Here is a 24,383-nt window from a genome sequence, read left to right as displayed (position 1 = left end):
TGAGGAATGGGATAAAACTCCTCCAAGCTGATGTGCAGGCCTGATCACCAGTTAACCCAAACGTTTAGTTCCAGTTATTGCTGCACAAGGGAGTAACAGCAGATACTGAAAACAAAGGTTCACATACTTTTGCAACGTATTTGCACCAGGTGTGCTTGCCTTGGAACACATGAAATACCTGAACTGGGTAGGGCCAGACAATGCATGAAACACCTGAACTGGCTAGGGCCAGAAAATACATGAAATGCCTGAACTGGGTAGAGCCAGAAAAGACATGAAATACCTGAACTGGGTAGGGCCAGACAATACATGAAATACCTGAACTGTGTAGGGCCAGACAATACATGAAATACCTGAACTGGGTAGGGTCAGACAATTATGAAATACCTTGGCAGGGCAGAAAAAGGAAGCTATCAAGGGCTGCAAACAGATTTCTGAGAAGGCAGGTTGTGGAAAAACCCTCAAGTGACTGCAAAAGACCTGCAGCAAGACCTGGTGTAACAGGCACTGAGGTTTCAGTGAGCACAGTAAGGTGTGTACTAAACGCAGAAGGGTTCCATGTCAGAACTCCAAGACGTTCACCACTACTGACCCAAAAGTACAAGAAAAGTCACTCAAAATCATATAAATAACCCACAGAAGTTTTGATATCCTGTTCTGTGGAGTGATGAAATAAAACTGGAACTTTTTTTACACGATGGATCAGCGGTACGTCTGGAGGAAGAAGAATGAAGAAAGAACACTCTGTCCACAGTCAAGCATGGTGGTGGCTCGGTGATGCTCTGGGGCTGCTTTGCATCCTCTGGCACTGGAAACCTGCAGCATGTGGAAGGCGAGATGGATTCATTGACATATCAGAAAACCTCATGCCGTCTGTGAGGAAGCTGAAGCTTGGGCGTCATTGGACCTTCCGACACGACAATGATCGCAAGCGTTGAGAAACTGAGAAACGCTGAGAAACGCAGTTCACTTGGTCTACAGTAGATCCCTTGGACAGGAATCTCCCAAGGAGTGCCATCTAGCAGGGATATTATCTCTGAGAACCATATTCGAGCTGGCCAATAAGGTGCTACTAGCAGCAGACATAGACTGTCTTGGCGAACTCTTGCTAGAACTTGTGGGAGCAAAGCAATCTGGGGGAAAGCGTACAGATGTGACCTCGGCCACATGTGCACCATGGCGTCCAGCCCTAATTGTGCAGGAGGAGTGAGGGCAAACCACAGCAGGCCGTGTGTTGTCTCCTTGGAGGTGAACACATGAAGTCCTGCTTGGCCATACCTCTCCATTTGGACTCCACCACTTGTGGATGGAGCCACCAATTCCTGGGCCTCAGCCCCTGCCTCAACAGGATGTCTGCCCCCATATTCCCAGAATGCACATTGCACTCACTGACAAACTTTCCTTCTGCCCAGAGAAGAATTAGTTGCGCCTTCCTGAACAGGAGGCGAGGACATAATTCTCCCTGGTGGTCAATATATGAGACCACCGCTGTGTTGTCTGTAAACACATGGTGACCTCTCAATTGAGGAAGAAGGAATTTCAGTGCTAGAAATATGGCCCACATTTCTAGGCAATTTATATGCCACTCCAGATGAGGGCCGCTCCAGAGACCGTGAGCTGGACAGCTGTCTAAGACCACGCTCCAGCCCATGAGGGAGGTGTCTGTCATTACCGTCTTGCGCTAAGGAGACACCCCTAGAGTGTGACACAAGGCTATAAACCGGGGACACTCAAATTCTCAGAGCAGGTAGGCATCGCTGCATGACACTGATTATTTTCAGAGTTTTCGTCCTTGGACAAAACCCACAACTTCTCAGCCACCATTGAACGGTCTCCTGTGCAATAGGCCCATAAGCGCCAATAGTCTCCCAAGATCCAGCTTTATTTTGCTCAGTGTTGATAGGATTGACCCTACGCATGTTGGGGATAGAAACGCCCTCATCATAGTAGAATCCTTGTAACCCCTAGAAAAGTTGTCCACTGCACTGGGGAAAGCACACTTTTCTGAGGTTCAACCTGAGCCCCAAGCTGATCATGTGGGCGAGAACAACATCTCGATGTTGCACCGCCAGTTTCCTGGATCGTGCTAGAATTAATCAGTCATCCAGGTAGTTTAGTATACGGATGCCCTGGAGTCACAATGGAGCCAGAGTGACATCCATGCACTTTGTAAAGGTGTGAGGGGATAAAGCTAGCAGTATTTCTATGTGGAAATATGCACCTTTTAGATCTATCATCACAAACCAGTCCTCAAACTGAATCTGTGGAATGATAAGTTTGGGTGTCAGCATCTTGAACCTGTCCGAAGAGTACAGTTCAGATGACGCAGATCTAAATCAATTGGCCTCATACTCCTATTTTTTGTGGACCAGGAAATAACGGCTTTAAAACCTCCCTCCCTCAGGGAACGGGGTACATGTTTTATGACCCCTTTGTCCAAGAGGGATCTTATTTCCTGCACTAATGTCAGGCTCTGCTCTGTGCTGACTACTATGGTGAGCACACCTCTGAACCGATGGGGGTTGAGCTCTAAACTGGACCTGGTAACCCTTTCCTACAGTAGACAGAACGCATGGAGACACATTAGGCAGTAGTTTCCAAGCTGCCAGATGGTCTTCGATCTTTTAGTGACGTTAACTATTCCACGTTCTATTGGAGGGAAAGCATCAGATTTTCGTTGCCCTGTGACAGCTCGCTGACCAGAGAACACTGAAAACTTGGGACAGCCTTGGCTAGGGGAGGCCCTACAGTAGCACTGGGTAACAACTTCATGTCCCCTGATACGTCCCTCCACGGCCAATCAGGACCGCTCTTCTTTGCCTGCTTGGCCTTTATGACCATTCTCAGATCAGGCCTAGTAGCAGGCCACAACTGTGGCCACCCGGTTCCCCTGGCTGTCTGCGGGGGTTGGCGGGCTGCCATACTCACCTTCTGTGTCTCCCTCGCACTAGTGCTGGTCCGCGCTCCACTTGTGGATGCCTGGGTGAAATTGACACAACAGGGAAGGAACTGGCTGAATGCCGCCATATGACGAGCTCACTCAGCAGGTCTGCTTGGTAGGCCTGCAACACGGTCATTGTCTTCAGTGACCCACAAGCAAGACTACTACTGCATAGGCCTTGCCCACCAGTGCCACGGTGGCCTTACACGATGGCTTGGATGGCAAAGCCGGCCACCCTAAATTACCTGCCGTCGATGGAGAGAGGTAGCTCGCAAGCGCCTCCTCCACCTTCAGCATAGCTAAATAGCCATGCCGTTCATTCCCCACAATGGCTGGATAATCGGACATCGTGGGGTTATAAATACGGCTTATGCATGGTTTTCCCCCAGAAGCCTGATATTTTGTCATGCACTTCTGGAAGAAAGGGGAGTTTTCTGCAGTGTGAGGGATTTACTTTCACTGGGGAGAAAAAAGCTCATCCAGCCTTAGTAATCACTTCAAGCAGCTGTTTATATGCTGCTCTCAGTTTTTAGCACACCATTCTGGCTCCTCGGAGTCAGAGAGGAATTATTACTATTATTTTTGTGTGTGTGTGTGTGTGTGTGTGTGTGTGTCCACTTGTTTTCCCTTTTGGCATTCCATAGCGGAAGGAGGAGTCACGATGGGAGCTCCAAAATCCAGCGGAGAGACGGACCTGGAAGACAGAGCAAGAGATAGAGCAGCACTCGTCTCTGGCTCCTCTTCACAGGTTCACAGGTGCCATATTTATATCACGCGACGCGCTTAACCTGATCACCTGATCATGGCAGGCCTATAAACAGAGGCATGGTTTTACACAAGCTTCAGATACCGGTCACGCGCAAGGGCGCTCCCCATACTGTTATGCTAAATGCAACGTCGAGTTCCCTTTGAAAGGGAACCCTAATTTGAGAAGAACCTGTAGCTGTATAAAGAACCCTAGAGGAAGAGTGTAGCGATCAACTGTGATCAAGCCACAATGACGGTGAGTCCCAAGTTCACGCGAATGCAAGTTGCTTCTAATAAATAATTGTTACTAAACTCCAGGGATGTCCAATAAAGTTTCTGTCAAATGATTCAGTAATCATCTTCTAAAATAAAATCGTCTTGTTGAATTGAAATGAAAGATTGAAAAAAATTATAATCTAGTCTACGTTATGCCATTTGGGGCTAAAAACTAAGCGCCATGAAGTCAACTACTGACAAAATGTGTTATGGAAGGTAAATACTGAACATATGATCTCAGTTAAATCCATTTCAGGTCTTAGTTGTAAAAATAGAAAATGTGGAAAAGTTCAAAGGTGGTCACTAATTACTGATGGCGCCATCTACTGGCCAAATGCGTGTACATGCACAATAATAACAATTTGGTAGTTACTGACGTGTAGAGTTGATTGAAGGGTCTGTAAAGTCGTTATAAAAGTCACTTTATTAACTGTTTATTAAATTGAACATTAAATGTTATTAAATGTTTATGAAATGAAAGAAAAAGACAGTAATTGGAAATAATATTCTAAAATACAATGAAATAAGCAAAATGGAGATTTTAATTCTATTTCCAGGTGATATAACAGCATGAAGGTTGTTAAGACTTTATAGCAAACAAACAAACAAACAAACAAACATATACATAATGCATGAGTCAGATTAAACCCAGATAGCAAGGTGACATTGATTCAATGTTGAAATTCCATCAGAATCATCATTTTGGTTGAGGTTGAATATTCAATACTAAATAATATTGAATCAACGTTGATAATTCATTAGCTTTTCAGTGTTGAAAAGACAAACAGTGAATCAGTGTTGAGTCAGTGTTGATTCAGTGTTGAGAAGACAAACAGTGAATCAGTGTTGATTCAGTGTTGAGAAGACAAACAGTGAATCAGTGTTGATTCAGTGTTGAGAAGACAAACAGTGAATCAGTGTTGATTCAGCGTTGAGAAGACAAACAGTGAATCAGTGTTGATTCAGTGTTGATTCAGTGTTGAGAAGACAAACAGTGAATCAGTGTTGATTTTCTGGTCAGCTTCATTTCCCCACTGGTGGGGCTTAGATTTAATGTCCCCTCATTCAACACAACGCAAATCAACTGGATGCGTTTCCATGAAATTTAGTGAGCATATTTGTGCTCCTCATAGGATGAATCCTGTTCATTTTGTGACCTCATGACCCTTCCATGTAGTTGAACAAATATTGATATATATTTTGTCCGTCTTGATCTGTTTTTCGTTGTTTCAGTGTGCAAATCTGATAAAAAAATCTCATTTCAAATTTCAACACTGACTCAATGATAATATGGTTGATGCATTAACGTTGATCCAGTATTGATTCAATGTTGATTCAATGTTGATTCAGTGTTGATTCAGTATTGATTCAGTGTTGATTCAGTGTTGATTCAATGTTGATTCAGTGTTAGTCTGCTATCTGGGAATCTAGTGCTGAGTCTTAGCTAAATGAATATTCGTCACTTCTAGAAATAAAAGGATGAAGTATACGTATCAGATGATCTGGTATGCGTAGGAGATTTTTCAGTATTCGGTGTAGGGATTTTGAAAATGACAGTTAATAATATAGTTCTAATAATATATTTATACACAACTTCATCCACTCCCACTGCAGCGATGAAAGGAGACCAGCGGTAGGTACATGGGGCTTGGATTTGGACCTAATAAAAACAAAAACAAAAAAGGATGACATTATATTCTATCCGCTATACACAATGTATACATACATATCTGTACTATATTCTCCATTTAAGGCAGTAAAGAACCTGTAACTATCCAAAGAAGTGAATTTATAAAGATTTAAGGAGATATAATGATGAGTTGTAATGATGTATTTAATATTTTCTCATGGTTTCACATCAGAACCAGGTCAGAGTTCACTAACGCACTATTTCCCAGTACCTCACTAGGACACATCCTGGTTTGAACTCACATCTACTGCTTCTGAAGCTTCTTGTTCTCCAGGTCCAGCTCTTTGATTCTCGCTCTGACCTCCTCAACATCATCCTCTGGGTTAATCTGTGCTGCTGCTCCTCCATCCTGACTGTTTGTCATGACCTCGACATAGAGCTGATCAAAATCATCACAGAGACGTCCAAGCTCCTCTTGAGTGCCAGACATGGTGATTGTGAAGATGTTGTCTACGCCACGTTTCTTAGTCATCTGAAAAGACAGGTTGGTTGTGATCCTGCTCAGAATCACCCTTGTCCACTCCCCAGGGTTAGTTGGCCTCAAGAAGACCATATGCGGTCTGCCTTGGCAATATATTCTAAACAGAACATCTGGGTTTTCACGAAGAGTTCTCGCTATGTGCTCTTCTTTCTCTTTTTCAGTCATTTCATCTGAGTCTACTCCCTCGTACATGTCCCTCACCCGATTCTCTGCCATGTTCCTCCTTTCACTGGCGTTCTGAGCAGGCTCACTGAGATCTCAGGCTTTTAATGGCAACATGTTGCGCAACTTCATGAGGAGGGAGGAAAGGAAAACAAAACTTGGTGGACTTGACATGTCACATGATCTTAAAGGGGAAAAACGTTATTATTACAGGAGACTTAAAAAAAAAATACATGTGATTATCTGTTCCGACTTGGAAAAGAAATAAAGGTACATTTCAACATGTTATCACCCCAAATTGCACATGTGACATGATGAAGAATATTCCCCTGAGAAATCACCTGAAAAATAAAAACACACACCCTACTTGTGGAACAGGAGAGGGTGGGGTAAGATGAGCCGTTTTTAACTTACGTCGACCTATAACTGAGGGAATGTGAGATAGAAATGAAACTAATGCAAGTTCTGGATGTGTGCCATCAAGTGAAACCTTAGCTGTGTGCCTAACTCAAATAGACCACAAACAATGGGGTTCCAAACAAAAATGTTGTTATGGCTTAACTTGCCTCATATTGCACTCTAAAAAATAAAGTTTTCAATTAGAACCAATAATGGTCTTTCAGCCTGATGCCATAGGAGAACCCTTTTAAGTTTCACAAAACCTTTTACTCGCAAGTTCTTTAGAGAACCATCTATTTACTGGTGCTTTAAACTAAAGAACCCAGAAAGGGTTTGTTGTGGTTAAAAAATTTCATAAAATAAACATAAGGGAGACCTAGCATCCAGCAAAGGGGAGAAGAAGAAAAGACGGGCACCTAGACACATAGAAGCGGGATTAGGCGGACATTGACAAATTGGAATTACACTTTAAAGATCTTTAAGCGCAGTAGTAGTCAAAAAAGTCAAAAAGAGGTATACGAGCTGAGCTGAGGAGGGCTAATACACACACACACACACACACACGCTCGTACAGTCAAGGGCGGGCAAGTAGACACAACATACACACACACTCTCTCTTTCTCATACACACACATGAATAACTTTAATAATATCTTATAGTAATAGAGAAACTCTCTATAAAAAAACAGAATAGTAGGATATGCAGGACAGTAGAACTGTAATGATATTAAGAAGGTGGAAGTACAGTAAACCGCTTTTCAAGTAGTATAAATATATATAAAATAAGAAATATAGTGCAAATATGAAAATAAATTATAAACTAGAAATACAGGAAAATGTAAACTTACTCATGACTCAAATGGTGAGGGTTCTTGTCTCGCAAGGAAGGCCTTAATTTTAAGAAAGAACCATGAGGAGCCATTTATAAGGGTGGCTGAGTCAAGCTGCCCCCCCGCAAGATAACAGTAAGACCAAGGTCACTCTAGATTGTTTAGTCTTGTCCACTTTCTATTTTACGGGTTATTCAAACTCTCTGGTTTCGATTCTCTGGGTAACTGAAAAATGTAGAATAAATTTGTAAAATTGTAAAATTGTAGAAGATTGTACTTTTTGTAATTGTATAAGGTTCATAAGACTGTGTAAGGAAATGGTATATGTGTTGTGTGAGTGAAAGTCCTGCAATACCGCTGGAGGAAGGGAAAAAAGGTAGAAAAAAGAGAAGAGAAATAGAGAAATACTCCAGGGCTGGGATAGGAAGCAGGTGGAAAATGAGGCCTCAGACCCCAGATACCGGCTACTAGACTAGACTAGCAGACCAGTGGCGGCTGCATTGGTGGGGACCCCTAATACCGCTGGAAAAGGATTAGATAAAAGATAGATAGATAGATTAGATTCCAGGGCTGGATAGAGAGGGGAAAATAAATCCTGGGGCCCGGGTCCGGGTCGCGCAATACAGCGTGCCCGGTGTATGAATGGAATGTGTACTAACAAATGTGTGTGCTTATAATATATGTGCTTATAATATGAGTGCGGTGTGAGAGCGTGTAAGTTTTGGAGACAGGGGAAAATGTATTTATTAGTGCTCTGAACATGAGCTCCATACCTAAAGAGATATGTGTGTTGGATAAGTTGGATAAGATTTAGAGAAAAGAACAAATTTTTCGGGGGAAAGTTGGATTTAATTTGTATGACTGTAAGCTTCATGCATACGGAGCTGGTATGGAGGTGCTTTATACTTTGAAAACTTCATGTAGTAACATAAATAAGTGTAATAATGTGGAATACAATGTGTGTATGTGAGCTTGCCGGCGTTGTTGATAGAAAGGGGTGTATGGAAAGAAAAAAAGGATAAGAAGAAAAATGTGTGTGTGTGCGCACTTCAGATTGAGCTGAGTAACATAGAACAGTGTGAGTTTTTTGTTTTAAAAATTTGTTTTAATGTTATGAATCTGGTACGGACTTTCTGTGGGCTGTGTGTATTATAATTTTATTGGTATCAATAACTGCTGTGTGAGTGTTTTAAAAATTGGGGGAGCATGCAAGAACATTGTAAATATTTTAGGCATCTGTCAGACTGCCCATTGTGTGAATAAGAACTTCTAGACCAGTAATATATAACAAAATTGTTGAGAAATCAGTGAGTCACTCCATTGGGACCTTTCCTTTATATTCCATAAATTATGAAGGTGTTGTTCAGTTAAATGACAGATAATAATCCAATTTAATTTTTGTTTAATTACCCAAAATTGGGTAATATTGAATAGGTAAATATTATGTCTAAGAATATTGTAAACATGTAAGAATTGCCGGACTGGCCGTTGTGTGAAGCTGTGTGAAACAGTTAAACTTAAGATTTATAAGATTAATTGAAGCATTTACTTAATTAATTAATCGTCATAAGTAAATTGATTGAATGTATGTACTCTGAGTGTATGTGAGTCCCTAGGGAGGCTGGCTGGGCTGAGTACGGACGGAAGGGAAAAGCGGGCATAAATCGGTACGAGATAGGCTAAGCAGGCTGGAACAGCAGGACAAGGTAGGAGGAAAACATTTGGCTGTGAGGGATAACTTAGTGGATTTAGGGGGCATGTACAACAGACTCTAAGGGCTGAGAGGTGTGAGACACGGCCAGAGTTATGGCTGAAGGTAAGAAAAAGATGAGCCCGATAGAGAGGGTGATAAGCAAACACTGTACAGATGAGAAGGACATTAGGCATTATTGTAAAAAATGGAGTGAGAAGACTAGTGGTCAGTGGAAATGGCCCGAGGAAGGTACTTTTGATGAACAGCTATGCCAGATAATGAAAGAGAGATTAGCTGTATGGAATGAACAGAAAAAAGGCTTGAGATTGAGGGAGAAATATGTGAAGACAGAGAAGATAGTGGACTGGTTTGTGGAGGCAGGGAAAGAGGAGAAGGAGAAGGATAGACGGCAGAGAGAACGAGCAGAGGCGGTGATACGGAAGAAAGAAGAAAAGGAAGCAAGCCTAGGAAAAAAGATAAAAGAGGCCGTTCAGAAGGAATGGGCCGAGGCCCCGCCCTCATATAACCCTCAGTACCATCCTCCAGCGAGGCCTGTCGGAAGTGCCCCACCTGCCGGGCTCTACATGATGCAAGACCTGGAGGACAGAGAAGATGAATGGAAGGAAACTGAGGTGGACATACAGGGAACATTCACCGGATACCAGAGAATGAGGCATCGTATGCGGGAGGATGGAGAACCTATCAAAATGGAAGAAGGAGCTGCCGAATACGAGGATAGAACCCCGGTCGAGAGCGAAAGCCCACGGCTGGACCTCCCACAGGTAGGCAACAAAGAGAGGGACAGGGAACTACAGGAGTATATGAAAGACTGGACCCACACTCGGTGGCCGGAGCACGGGGAGATTCCCCCCAGCACTAGCACCCCGAGGCCAGGGTCACTGCCGAGGGTGCACAAGCAAAAAGACAAGAGACTGGGGGAAATACAGGAGCAGGAGGGGCATGGGACCAGGGGCAATCAAGAAGGTCGTAGGAGCGAGAGAGGGCACGAGGGTGGAAACAGAGCACGAGGGGCTCTACATACCACAGGAGGAGGAAAAAGTGAGCCGAGAGACAATGTGGGGCGGGTGGTCCGTATAGAGGGGGATGTGGTGCTCTCCCCATATGCTATCGAGGAGGATAAGGAATTGGAGGGCAGGATTCGACGGCTAGAGGACGGGATATCATACGGCGTGGGTAAAATGGATGAATTGAAAAATCTCGCAGGTCAAGCGTTCCAAATGGCGACTGCTGTGAAAAATAAGTATGCGCACAAGCCCCGTTTGGGAGAGTCAAAATCACAGAGGTCGAGAAGAGCACTGAACCAGTCAGCAGGAAAACATGTGAAGAGCCTGAGTAAGGCCTCAAAAGTCCTAATATATCACGAGCAGAAGAAGAAGCAAGTGAGTTCAGACATGGATCTGGACGAACAAGTGGGGACTGAGAGCGAGGGGACTGACACAGACAACGAAGGAAAAGTTGAACAAGACGTCAGTGAGGAGGAAGACTCGGAGCCTAGAGGAGCTAGATCACTACGGAGCAGGGCAAGCCTGAAGCCCCCAGTGAGATTCGAACCTGGTATCACAGCGTACTTGGCGCATGCCCGCTCCCAGTCGGAGCCCAGCCTTACTCAGGTTGGGGGGTCACCCCCACGTCAGATGATGCCCCTCATGGTTAAAGGAAAAGCCCTACATTATGCACCCTGGAATTTCATGGACCTAACGGGCCTGATCCAACGACTACCCAACATGTGTGAAGGGGGGCAGAAATGGATTACACAGTTTGAGGAAAAAACATTAGGACAGCACCTGGCGATAGGCGATATCAAAGCCATTCTCTGCCAAACAGTGGGCAAGGGATGGGCTGAAGAAATTTTCGATGGGGTAGAACACAGGGATTTGATAGACGACCCCAAGGCTGATGCCATCCCGTTTGGCCTGTACCGACAAGAAATATGGGATGCTGTGAGGAGTATGTTTCCGGCTAAGATGGACCCTGGGAAGCTCGAAAATATAAAACTGAAAGACGAAGAAAACGTGATAACCTTCATACAAAAGTTTCAAGATAAATGGAGGGATGAAACGGGTGCCAAATGGGACGATTCAGTGGCAAGTGTGGGACCGTTCAAACTGCTATTGAAGAAGGCTCTCCCTGGGGAGGTACAGAAGAAGTTAGAGGAAGTGGTGGGGCTCAACTCAATGGAATGGGCTTCATTTCTGGCACATGTGACCCATCACATGGAGCAACACAGAAAGCTGAAAAAAGAAGCTAAAGATGCCACTGAAACCCTAATGAGCCAACTCTGTAAGGCACAGCTCGGCGAACTGACCAGGACTAAACAGGAAGAGAAGGAACGGAGGAGGGAGCACATTAAACAAGCGGCAGTAATGGTGCCCCATCCACAAGCGTCAGCCCCAGCACAGGCTGACCCTATGCTGTTGGCCAGTGGATACCAGGCCCACCCACAACAGCAAGTCCCACACATAACTACTATGCTGCACCCCGCCCAGATGGATTACATATATCATATGAGGGCCCCCATGCACCCGGGAATGCCACCTGCCTGGGGGAGGGGACGAGGATACGGACGGGGTCGAGTTTTGCCAAGACCAGATATGGCAACTGAAGGGTGCTGGGGATGCGGTGATCCTAGCCACTTCAGGAGAAATTGTCCACGTGTCCCACGACCAACTTGGGGAGACCGCGTGGATAGGGCTGAAAGACGAGGTCAGGTGCTTGGACCGAGAGCGCCGGAGAGCTATGGAATGCCACCTCGGTGTCAACCGCTACCCCCAGTACCCCAAGGTGGCCCCACGTATGGCCCCTATGGGGAGCCGGGACCCAGCCAGAGTTGAGGAGGCCTAGAGAAGCCGGGGGGGGAGCTCATGCAGTCCGTCACCACACTGCACCCAGAACAAGAGCCAACTGTTACAGTGACGATCGGAAACACCTTGCAAGCGCCTTTTATGATCGACACTGGAGCTACATATTCAAGTATAGGGAAAGAAGGTTCACAGCTCCCCCTCACCTGTAAGGCTATTCAAACTATGGGCTTCTCAGGAAAAATACAGACCTTACGATTCACCGAGCCTCAAGAACTAACTCTGGATGGCGTGACAATACAAGCACCCCTGTTATATTCGCCAGGAGCGCCTGTTAACCTACTGGGACGTGATGCCCTGTGTAAGTTGGGAGCTCAGATACAGTGTGAGGCGACTGGGATTTGGGTGACGTTCCCCAAATCAATATCCACACAATTCCTATTGTTGCACGAGCCACCTAGCACCGCCCGTAATGTGAGGATGGTATACTGGCTAGAGATGTCCGATCCAGCTAACTCAGAACTCTGGCACAGAGTTGGCAGAATGGAAACCATGGTTACAGTACATGCGGCCCGATTGCACAGAAGTGGAGGCCCCTTTATATTGCACTATTAAAAATGATGACGGTGGACGAGACCAGGAATATGCTCAGCTTTGGGAGGACATGGAACAGGGACAAGTAATGGACATTAAAACCATGGAAATAATAAGCGGCCCACAGGGAGTGGCGGCTATGATAAAGCTCCCAGATAGAATCACTAACTGGTATCAGCTGGAAGGGACAGCGCCCCATGTCACACTCATGGTCACCAAAGGCCTGGAACGGGAAGATGTAGAGCCAATGATAGGGCAGGCAAAAGAAGTAAAAGAGTGGAAGCCAACTACCAATCCATCGTTGCAGAAGTCGCCTGGCGGAAAGTTTGTGCGAATCTCAGTAACAGCAGTTGATACCGCCGTGGCCACTAGTGTCTGCATATGCACGAGCACGGACCGGAGTGGTTTACAAATGGCAGTTAAGGCAGCAAAAGATCAGGACAATGAGGAAATACTGAAAACTATTCCAGAACAGCTATGGACAAAACATCCGACTGACGTAGGGTTGGTTAAATCTGCCGACCTAGCTCAGATTAAGGTAAAAGAGAATGCAAGGTTGCCCTACCAGAAACAGTATCCGTTGTCAGTGCAAGCTAGAGAAGGCATACGGCCAACAATACACGGATTGGTAGAGGCCGGAGTACTAATCTCCACGCGAAGTCAGTGCAATACCCCCATTTTTCCAGTTAGAAAACCTGACTCAGAGAAGTGGAGGCTAGTACATGATTTGCGTGCTATTAACCAAATTGTGATACCAAATTGTGATGCACAATGCAAGCTCCTCATGCCTGTTTCACCCTGTAACCACCCAAGTGTCGACTTTTGTCCGCGTCCAACCGTCTCTGCCCTCGTTCTTTCCCATCTGCCTCTGCTCCTCTGTTGGCATATATCCTGTGGGAAATGTGTCTGCCCGATGTAATGTCTCCCTGTTCGCTAATGATTTGCAAATTGAGACCCCCTCTGTTTGTGATTCACCCCCATGCACCCCCAACGTGACAATTCCCCTACCTGATCTTAGTGGTGGTACTGTTCCCCTTGCGGATGTTTTCTGGTTTTGCGGGGGCCAACGTGTACACCAGACTTTGCCTGTGGAATGGCAGGGATGCTGCGCCCCGGTTAGGTTGGATGGTAAGACCCGTGTTTTGTTGGTGGCTGACCTCATCCGGCCGGTCCCGTTCACGCCGCGACGTGGCCCTATGGACTCAGTATGTCCGTGACGCTGGTGCAGCGAACTATTCTGACTGGGCTGCTGATGAGACCATCCATCTTGACTTTGGGGGTACCCCCGTTGGCGTTCCTGCTCGCTACAGAGCCATGGAGGCCGTTGGCAGTGGTGTAGCGTCTATTTTGCTCCCGGCCGTGCAGATCAACCGCAACGTGGCATGGATTAATTACATGTGGTACAACGAGCAACGCTTCATTAACTACTCGCTGAGTGCTCTCGGACTGGTCCGTGATCAGCTCCATGCCACTTCCCTCATGGCTGCTCAGAACCGTTTTGTCCTGGACCAGATGCGGGCCCCGGAGGAAGGTGTCTGTACAATGATTGGTCCCGAGTGTTGTGCTTCAATCCCTTTGCACACTGGTTCTGAGGGAGCTCTCTCCAAGGTCCTGGGCCAACTACAGGCCCTCCAGACGGAGCAAGCGGCTAACTCCGGCTTTGGGTCTAGTCTCCGCCTCCCGCCGTGGCTCTCCTGGTTTCTTTCTGGAGATTGGACTGCTGCCCTGACCCACTTGGGAGCGTCCCTGTTCGTCCTCCTTCTCCTTGTGGCTCTGGTGGCCTGCTGTGTGATCCCCTGCGCACGGCGGATGGTGATGTCCTCAGCCTCCTTTTCTGGCCAGTATGTTGTTAAGGGTGAGGCGTTACCGCCTCAACGGGGGGTGGTGATTGAGACCATGCGACGGGAGACAATGAGCAGCGACAGCAGCGACACCAGCGAGACCGTCTACGAGAACATGAGACGGGACATGAGCCAGGACTGATGGGAAAGGGGGCGCAAGGACCCGTTTGTACAAGGTAGTGGCAAGGTAATGGGCCTATCCGAGACAAACGGGACCTATTGGTGTTTTCTATGTGTTCATTTGTGTTGCAGATCTACTGAACCCTGAGGGGTGAGAAGAAGATGTGATGATCCATACCCTGGGTGTAAGTGCTAGCCTAACCTCTCCCCAAAGGCTGGTTCTCTACAGTACGTAAAGTGCTTGAGCCGAAGACAACTGGAATACAGAGGGATACTGCCGATAGAGACTGTTATGTCGAGTGTTATAAAATGCTGTGATATGTGACATGACGTAATGTGATGTGCAACAAAGTGTGACGCAATCAGGCACGGAAAAGTATAATGGTGCTGTCGAGCACATAGTGCTGACAGGGTGGGAATTTTTCCTCGTAGGAGGTTTTTTCGCCCACCCCTGACTGCGAAAGACTGGGGTTTGGTTTTTGAGGGGAAGCAAGAATCCGCAGGTCCCGACAAATACAAAACTGTGGGCTGACAGGCCTAGTTGAGAAAGATAGGGACGTGTAGATCCAATCAAGTAGTTAGTTACTGTAGTGGCCACTCATACGTACGGCAGAAGTAGTAGTAATGAATGATTAGGGGAACTCAGTTAATCACACTTATAATCAATGTAGGCAAACAAACATATAATCAAGGTAGTTAGATTCGAAATAAGATATATATATATAGTTGAAAGGAGAAGTAAGTTAAGGGTTAAGAGTTATGGCTAGGTACATCTACACATGTCCGGCGCAAAGTGGATGTAGGGGGGTCCTAAGGCCCATTCTCCAGCTGCCAATCTACTATGAGACCCCGGGGCGCACAACGCTAGCACGTCTCCCACCAGGTCTACAAAACCTCCTCAGCTCCTATTTGGATCAGTGTTGCGTAGAAGTGGTTAATGTAAGGGACCCATTTGAGTACGGGGACGGATTGAGTACGGGGCGCAGGGATTATGGCTTCGTTAGAGTAATCCTCCGACAGCTAGCGGGGGACGGCCATGGGGTGTGGCAGAACCAGTTCCTCCACAGATACCCGCTTAATTAAGGTAGTGTATGAGGCTTTATAGCCTCAGAGGGGGGAAATGTTGTGGATAAAAAATGTCATAAAATAAACATAAGGGAGACCTAGCATCCAGCAAAGGGGAGAAGAAGAAAAGACGGGCACCTAGACACATAGAAGCGGGATTAGGCGGACATTGACAAATTGGAATTACACTTTAAAGATCTTTAAGAGCAGTAGTAGTCAAAAAAGTCAAAAAGAGGTATACGAGCTGAGCTGAGGAGGGCTAATACACACACACACACGCTCGTACAGTCAAGGGCGGGCAAGTAGACACAACATACACACACACTCTCTCTTTCCCATACACACACATGAATAACTTTAATAATATCTTATAGTAATAGAGAAACTCTCTATAAAAAAACAGAATAGTAGGATATGCAGGACAGTAGAACTGTAATGATATTAAGAAGTTGGAAGTACAGTAAACCGCTTTTCAAGTAGTATAAATATATATAAAATAAGAAATATAGTGCAAATATGAAAATAAATTATAAACTAGAAATACAGGAAAATGTAAACTTACTCATGACTCAAATGGTGAGGGTTCTTGTCTCGCAAGGAAGGCCTTAATTTTAAGAAAGAACCATGAGGAGCCATTTATAAGGGTGGCTGAGTCAAGCTGCCCCCCCGCGAGATAACAGTAAGACCAAGGTCACTCTAGATTGTTTAGTCTTGTCCACTTTCTATTTTACGGGTTATTCAAACTCTCTGGTTTCGATTCTCTGGGTAACTGAAAAATGAAGTTTCTGATCCTCTGGGTAACTGAAAAATGAAGTTTCTGATCCTCTGAGTAACTAGAAACTCTGGGTTTTTATTTTCTGGGTTATTAGAAATGCCTGGGTTCTGATTTTATGTGTAAATTAAAACCCCTGGTTTCAATTCTATGTGTAACTGAAATAGCCCTTTTCTGGAACATAAGAGTAAGGTAAATGAGCTCTTTTTTAACCCTATTGGTAGTGAGATCATAGTCTTCTTGAAACATCTGGGTTATTTAGTGTGTAAATAAAGTATAAATACTGGAGCTTAAGCTCAGGGTATTGGGATCACTTCTGAGAATTCTCATCGGTGTGGATCTCGTGTGGTGGAATGGAACAATAAAGCTGGACCCTCGCTTCTTCTCACTCACGGCTGGTGTATTTTTTTCTATCTCCAACTGGGCTCAGAGGTAGATGTGAGTATTGGCTTCTATGTTGAACTTTAAGTGTTTTTGGGTAATAGGCTAAATTTGAGCCAACAAGAACCCTAGAGGAAGAGTGTAGCGATCACAGTTACTGAGGGTGGAAGAAGAAAGTGTGTGTACGAAACAGCGCCACCTCTGTGTTCACTATTGTTTTGATTTAATGTACAGAAATACGTGCACAAGCACTGAACATAGCCAATACAACAATTTTGTATTTCATAAAAAAAAAAAATAAATAAAGAAAAGAAAAGAGAAAGAATCCATGTTAGGGGCGTGGTCAAGTGTCAGCTGTGGATGGAGAGAAGGCGAGTTGAACCGGAGGGTAACGCATGATGATTCTGGCGTCTAGCAGAGGATCACCTGGTGCGGCAAGCTGCTTCACGTTCTCTCTCTGTCTCTCTCTCGCACTCTCTCTTTCTTCTCCTCCTCTCTCTCCTTCCTCCGCTCCATCCACAGCTCCCCTCCGTCACCTCGAACCCAAATGTCCTCAGTGTATAGCACAAACAATAGTATTAGCCTTGTTGTTCCAGTACTTTTGGAGGAGACTGTGTGTTTAACTTGATCCTCTTCCACTGTAGTGATGAAAGGAGACCAGCGCATCACTGTCCTCGGGTTTGGACCTCAGCCTGTGATAATAAAATAAAAAAAAATAAAAAATGAACATTTTTTATTTTACAAAAACATTTCATTACCATGTGTATAAACAGTCGGGGCCGTAAATATTTGGACATCGACGTTATCGTTATTTACTACAGTGTATTGGAGTTGAAATGAAATAATCTCAGCTCAAAGTGAATCTCAGCTTTAATTTGAGGGCATTTTCATCCGAATCAGGTGAACGGTGTAGGAATCACAGCACTGTTTAGATGTGGTCCTTCTTTTTAATGAACCAAAAGTAATTGGACAAAGTAACATAATCAGGCATTATGTCATCATTTTTAATGCTTGGTTGCAAATCTGTTGCAGTCGGTGACTGCCTGGAGTCTGGAACCCATAGACATCACCAGATGCTCTGCCAGGCTTTTACGGCTGCTGTCTTCACTTCCTGCTCGTTCTCAGGGCAATTCATCAATAAATACAAGTGAACCAGACTCCATCGGCAGCCGTGAATGCCCACGATCATGCTTCAGATCCTGAGCAGTTCCTTCCCTTCTCCATTCTCTTCTCTTCCCTTCATTTGTGGATTTTTGTCTCATTTGTCATGCTTTTGCAGATTTTGCTCAACATATCTCCCATTGATCAACATATTTCCCATTGGTTCCTGACTTTTCAGACGCCCTGTATATTCCTCAATTTGTCCTTTGGTGTGTGTATATAATGACACCACTTCTGTGCCCACTGTAGTTTTGCTGTAATGTGCAGAAATATTACTAAATGGATCTAAACGTACAATATCTTACACACGTCAATAAAGAATAAATTATTAGACTGAAACAGGTCAGAGTTTACACACACACACACACACCATTCTCCTGTACCTCAGTAGGACGTGTAGTGTTTAGCGCACATACCAATCGCCTCAGAAGCATGTTGATCTCTATCTCTAGCTTCCTGATTCTCAGATTGATTTCCTCAATCTCAGCTGCTATGTTCCTCGGTGCTAGTTTCTTCTTTGCTGCTTCTCCATCAAGAACGTTTTCCTGGACCTCATTGTCGAGCTGATCAAACCAGTCACAGACACGCTCAAGCTCCTCCTCAGAACCAGACATGTTTATAACTGGTAAATGACCGTGTACAGCACGTCTCCTGGTCAGCTGATTAGACAGCTTATCTGAAAACATGTCCTGAATCACCCTCATCCACTCCTCCTCATTGTTTTTCGGTGTAAAAAGCAGCACGTGGAGCTTTCCCAGTTGATATATTTTAAAGAGAACATCTGGGTTCCTCATAAGAGTTCTGTCTCTGTGTGCTTTTTTTTGTCTCTCATTCATTTGACCTGGATCAACTCCCTCGTACATGTCCCTCACCCGATTCGTGTCCCTCACCCTGCTCTCTGGCATGCTCCTGCTTTCTCTTTCGTTCTGAGCAGCTCAGCGAGCGTTTCATACTTTTAAAGGTAGCATATTGCGCAACTTCAGGAGGAGCGAGGAGAAAGGAAAAAAAAAAGCCCCAAAACTTCATGGATCGTAAAGGTCACATGATCTTCAGCTTTATTCTTACAGGAGGTGGTTGTGTTGAGACTTGAAACTGCACGTGTGAAAGTGTGAATAATATTCACGTGACAGAACTCACATGTGAGAGTTAAAAACAAGGTAATATAATGATTCATCAAAATGATTCATCAAATGATTCAGCTGTTATGATGTTGTTTCGTGTTTGGTATTCCGGGACGTATTTACAGTATCGGGCACAGATGAGCGCGTGTAAATCTCCATTCGCAATTGTATACCCTAGTCCAAGATTTTTCTTCGGGTTTATCTTTTATTTGACAAAAATGAAAGAAAAACAAACCACTGTATGTACTCATAAGTATTGGACGGGTCAATGTTTTTTTCAGTAAATATATTTCCAATGAGCTTATTCACATGAAATTTTCACCAGACATCAGTATTAACTCAAGAAATGCACACATATTGGAGAACTGCTTTTTCTTAGCATGTTCAATACTTTTTTCTCGTGTCATTCATCTTTATTACTCATGATATATAATTTATAGACTTTAATGTTTGGATCTCTTTCTATTTCCAAATTTCTTGAGTTAATATCAAAGTCCGGTGAAAATTTCATGTGAATAACCTCATTGCAAATATATTTACTGAAAAAAAAAATGTTGACGCATTTCTCAGCCTGTAATAATAATAATTAAAAAAGAGAAAATTTAACTGCATTGTACTTAAACAGTAAGGTCCATAAATATTTGGACACCGCCGTTATTGTTATTTGAGCTGTCTACGACAGTATATTGGAGGTGAAATTAAATAATGAATTCGAGCTCAAAGTGATGATTCTCTGCCAGGCTTTTACTGCAGCTGCCTTCACTTCCTGCTTGTTCTTGGGGCATTTTTTTTGCCTTCAGTTTTGCAAGTGAAATGCAGCTCAATAGGGTTCAGGTCAGGTGATTGTCTTGGGCACTGCAGAACATTCCACTTCTTTGCCTTAAAAAAAGAGTCTTGTGTTGCTTTCGAAGTACGCTTCAGGTCATTGTCCATCTGAGCAGATAATATGATCCTATACACTTCAGAATGAATCCTGCTGCGTTGGTCAGCGATTGCATCATCAATAAAGGGAACCAGTTCCATTGGCAGCCACACACACACGCCATAAGATGAGGTAGCATGCTTCAGATCATGAGCAGTTCCTTACCTTCTCCATACTCTTCTTTTCACTTCATTCTGGTACAAGTTGATCTTCCTCGTCTGTTAATTTGGTCTCATTGACAAAGGCTTGCTTCACCGACAGTGACAGCTTTTCCGAATTCATATTGAGAGTTAACAGCAAGAGCCTTGAAATCAACTCTAGACGTTTTAGCTGCTTACTTGTAAGTGATAAAATGAGGGAATAACACACACCTGGTAATAGAACTGCTGAGCTGGTTACTTTTGGTCCCTTTAAAAGGGGGCTCTAAGTTCTACACCATTCACCCGATTTGAATGTACATATCTATATTCCCCATTGTGTGCTAGACAGCATAAAATAACAATAACTTAGTCCATGTCCAAATATATATGGACCTGACTGTACATACAGTATAATGATAATGAGTCTTTATTAATCACGTATACATTACAGCACAGTGAAATTCTTTTCTTCACATACCCCAGCATGTCAGGAAGTTGGGGTCAGAGTGCAGGGTCCACCATGATACAGCACCCCCTGGAACAGAGAGGGTTAAGGGCCTTGCTCAAGGACCCAACAGTGGCAGCCTGGCAGTGCTGGGGCTTGAACCCCCGACCGTCTGATTAATAACCTTAATATAAACCTTAAAACAAACCTTAAAATAGCCTTAACTGCCAAGCCTCCACTGCCCCCCCCCCCCGCCCCATATATATATATATATATATATATGTATATATATATATATATATATATGTATATATATATATATATGTATATATATATATATATGTATATATATATATATATATATATATATATATATATATATATATATATACAGAGTGTTTGCCTATTGAGATTGCTCCAATTTAGGAAGCAAAGAACCTGTAATTATCCAAAGAACCCGTGAGGAAGAGTATAGCGTGTTAGACTGTATTAGATTGAAACAGGTCAGAGTTTACACACACACACCATTCTCCTGTACCTCAGTAGGACGTGTAGTGTTTAGCGCACATACCAATCGCCTCAGAAGCATGTTGATCTCTATTTCCAGCTTCCCGATTCTCAGTTTGAGTTCCTCAATCTCAGCTACTAGGTTCTTCTGTGCTGCTTCTCCATCAAGAATGTTTTCCTGGACCTCATTGTAGAGCTGATCAAACCGGTCACAGACACGTTCAAGCTCCTCCTCAGGACCAGACATGTTTATAACTGGTAAACGACCGTGTACAGCACGTCTCCTGGTCAGCTCAAAAGACGCGGGAAACCTGTTCTGAATCACCCTCATCCACTCCTCATCGTCCGTCGGAGTAAAGAGCAGCACGTGGAGTTTTTCCTGGTGATATATTTTAAAGAGAACATCCGGGTTCATCTGAAGAGTTCTGTCTCTATGTGCTTTCTTTTGTCTTGTCGTCATTTCACCCAGATCAACTCCCTCGTACATGTTCCTGACCCGATTCGTGTCCCTCACCGTGCTCTCTGCCATGTTTCTTCTTTCTCTTGCGTCGCGAGGAATTCTTCCCGTCTCCCACGTCGGTTCCAGGATAAGCAAGGAACCAAAACTTCTCCGAATCAGCAAGGAACTTTATTACAAAGCAATAAAGGAGGTCTGCCTCGAGAGCGAACACTGAAGAGTTGACCATAGTGCACGATCTTAAACGCCCCAAGGGCGGGACATATTTGCTTTCTCCAATTGGCTAATTCAAATTTCTCAGTCTAACTCTCTTTACCCACACTAGACGTCTCCCCATCCCTTTATAACAAGCCATTTGCCTTTTAAATTATCTTAAGCAAACAAGGCCGCTGAGACCGCACCAGACCAAGCTGACCTCGGAGATGACTCGACTTCCATCCTACTCGATATTCTACTCTTCTTCTGTTAGTGATGAACTTGTTTTTCTCATGTCTCCGGCATGTAGGCCACAATACAGCTTCCCTTCCTGAGTTACATTTGAACCAACGTTATAAAATGGATTAATTCTATGTCATATAAAATATTACACGGAAATATAAAATATATTTTCTGATTATTTTCCACAGTACCTGCCTTGATCAATCTATTGCGCATAATGATTTCCCTAATCGGTAATAATCAGAATTCTAATGAAGGGATGATTCGTACCAGCATAGTCATGATTCAATAATACTGCTTAAAATTTTGTGCCCCCTCATTCCTCAGAGAGGGAAAAAAAACCCCTTCGTAATTCCAAATCGAAGTGGGGAGAAATCCCACCTCACCTGCTTTTTGCACAATAGTGTATTCACCAACTGGATTCATATCTATTCAATGTATTGAATTGATTCATTCAATACACGGAGAATCACATGATTAAAGATTCTTATCCTCCAATCGCGCTGAACTAATTACTCGGTAATTAGACAGAAATCCAATTAAGCTGTTCCCCATAGTTAGGCAAATCCCCTCTCTGGTTTTCCCATACCTGATGTTGGTTCGGGTGAATTATCTCCAGGAGTTTGGTCTTCCAGTAAACATTTCACGTGGGGTCAAACGTGTGCTATGGTTTCTTGAGCATCTCATGCTCATCAGGACAAGGGGTAATGCAGCTACCCAGTTCACCCTGTGTTGGGACAAGTTTTTGCCCATTTGGAGTTAATCGTTCCATTTGCTCTTTCTACTAGTCCTGAAGACTGCGTGATACACACAGGAGAGCTTATATCTAAACACAAAAACCTGCCAAGTGTAGACTTTTTATATCCACCGTACGGTACATGAAAACACACATTTACAGTTCAAATCAAAGACACGGCAAAACATTTAGACTAACAGGCACACCCAAAAAAGACTCACACAAACTTCCACTCACAGGCTCATTCAAACTGGACAGTTGAACGTGGAAATAGATTGGAAAAACACAAGATGACCCCCCCCTTAATCTTATCAACTGTTCAGTCGGTATCACGGGTGGGAATCAAACCCCAGGTGTGGTACTGGAAACCCAGTACACTCTGGAGGGGTGTGGACCCAAGTGCAGAGAGACACTGGACTATAGACAGTCTTTACTTAGTGTCTTCATAAGGAGCACAAACAAAAGAATGCAGGGCTGTAGCAGGTAACAATCCAAAAAGAAGTCCAGGCAAACGTCCAGACAAACCTTCAGACACTCTAACATCAAAAGAAACTCCCACAAACAAATGAAGGTCTTGTATACACGCTAGCAAATGTGGCACAGGTGATCTCACTGAACTGAAGGAATGAATTTTGAAAATCAACTCTACAGCAGTTATGGTTCCGTAAGCGTATTACACGATTACGACAATGTCCTTACGGCTAATTGTGTATCTGTAATCATTTTAAAAGTTCACATTACTCATATTTCCAAGTAAGAGATCCAGCAACATGTGACCATTTCTCAAATCAAATTATTTGCCTAGATACCTTCAAGGAAGCATCCACACTCACTATCCATAGATATACTCATGAAACCTACAAACCTGCTCCAAAATCGTTCGCTCTTTACTCCGAGAAGCAAAAAATTCGATAAGTGATTCGTTAAACGATTCGCTACGTGATTCATTAACGGGCCACGGGTCCTCTTTTCGATTTGATTTGAAAATAAAAATGAAATGCTAGTGAAATTAAAATGCGAATTCAATTCAACTTTCAAAATCAGTTCAGCATACTCGATATTTATAAATATCTTATATTGCAACGTCAAGCTTTCCTAAGTGAAAAAATACATTTTTGCCGCTGAGAGTTTCTTATTAAAAAACAATCATGCAACAGCTAAGAGAACAGTGAGGACGGGAACTTGTTTCATGGACGTTCACCAAATAACAAATTGTAGGTTTTGAGTATCTGTTGGAGTATAAGAGGGGAAAAAATACAGGACGTTATAGGAAAATAATGAACTTTGGGGTGACAACAGAAACTCTCATTCATCACACAACATCACTGTTGATTGATCGATTTTTTGTGTGTTTTTCTTTAAGTGGAAGGCAAAAAATGACAAAAAAAAAATCTTTCGGATCAATAGTAGAGGTGGGCGGGGCGTTTTCTTGTGAGAGCCTTTTAGCTAAGGATAACATTACATCAGGTTAAGCCAATTCTGCCTGAGGTAATATAGAGACGCAACAGAGCAACTGAGAATTCCACATCACCTTTATAATTTATTGTAGTATGTAATGAATCTAGTAATCTATAACGGTCAGATTTAAAATATATATTATTAAACATACAGTAGAATTACTGCTGGGACTATGAATAGTGTGTTA

General features: G+C 43.8%; 1 long non-coding RNA gene across 1 annotated transcript; it reads right to left on the bottom strand.

Moving 5' to 3' along the window:
- Positions 1-4,369: 4,369 nt before the first annotated feature.
- On the bottom strand, positions 4,370-6,901 carry LOC128607089 (uncharacterized). Its single transcript, XR_008385796.1, has 2 exons — positions 5,897-6,901; positions 4,370-5,624 (listed from the first exon to the last, which is right to left on the bottom strand). It is a non-coding gene; the product is annotated as an uncharacterized LOC128607089 (long non-coding RNA).
- Positions 6,902-24,383: the final 17,482 nt, after the last annotated feature.

This window comes from Ictalurus furcatus, chromosome 4, assembly GCF_023375685.1.
Source record: "Ictalurus furcatus strain D&B chromosome 4, Billie_1.0, whole genome shotgun sequence".
Lineage (NCBI taxonomy): Eukaryota > Metazoa > Chordata > Actinopteri > Siluriformes > Ictaluridae > Ictalurus > Ictalurus furcatus.
Note: the sequence above shows the minus strand (reverse complement) of the source record. Positions and strands in the feature narration are given on the sequence as shown.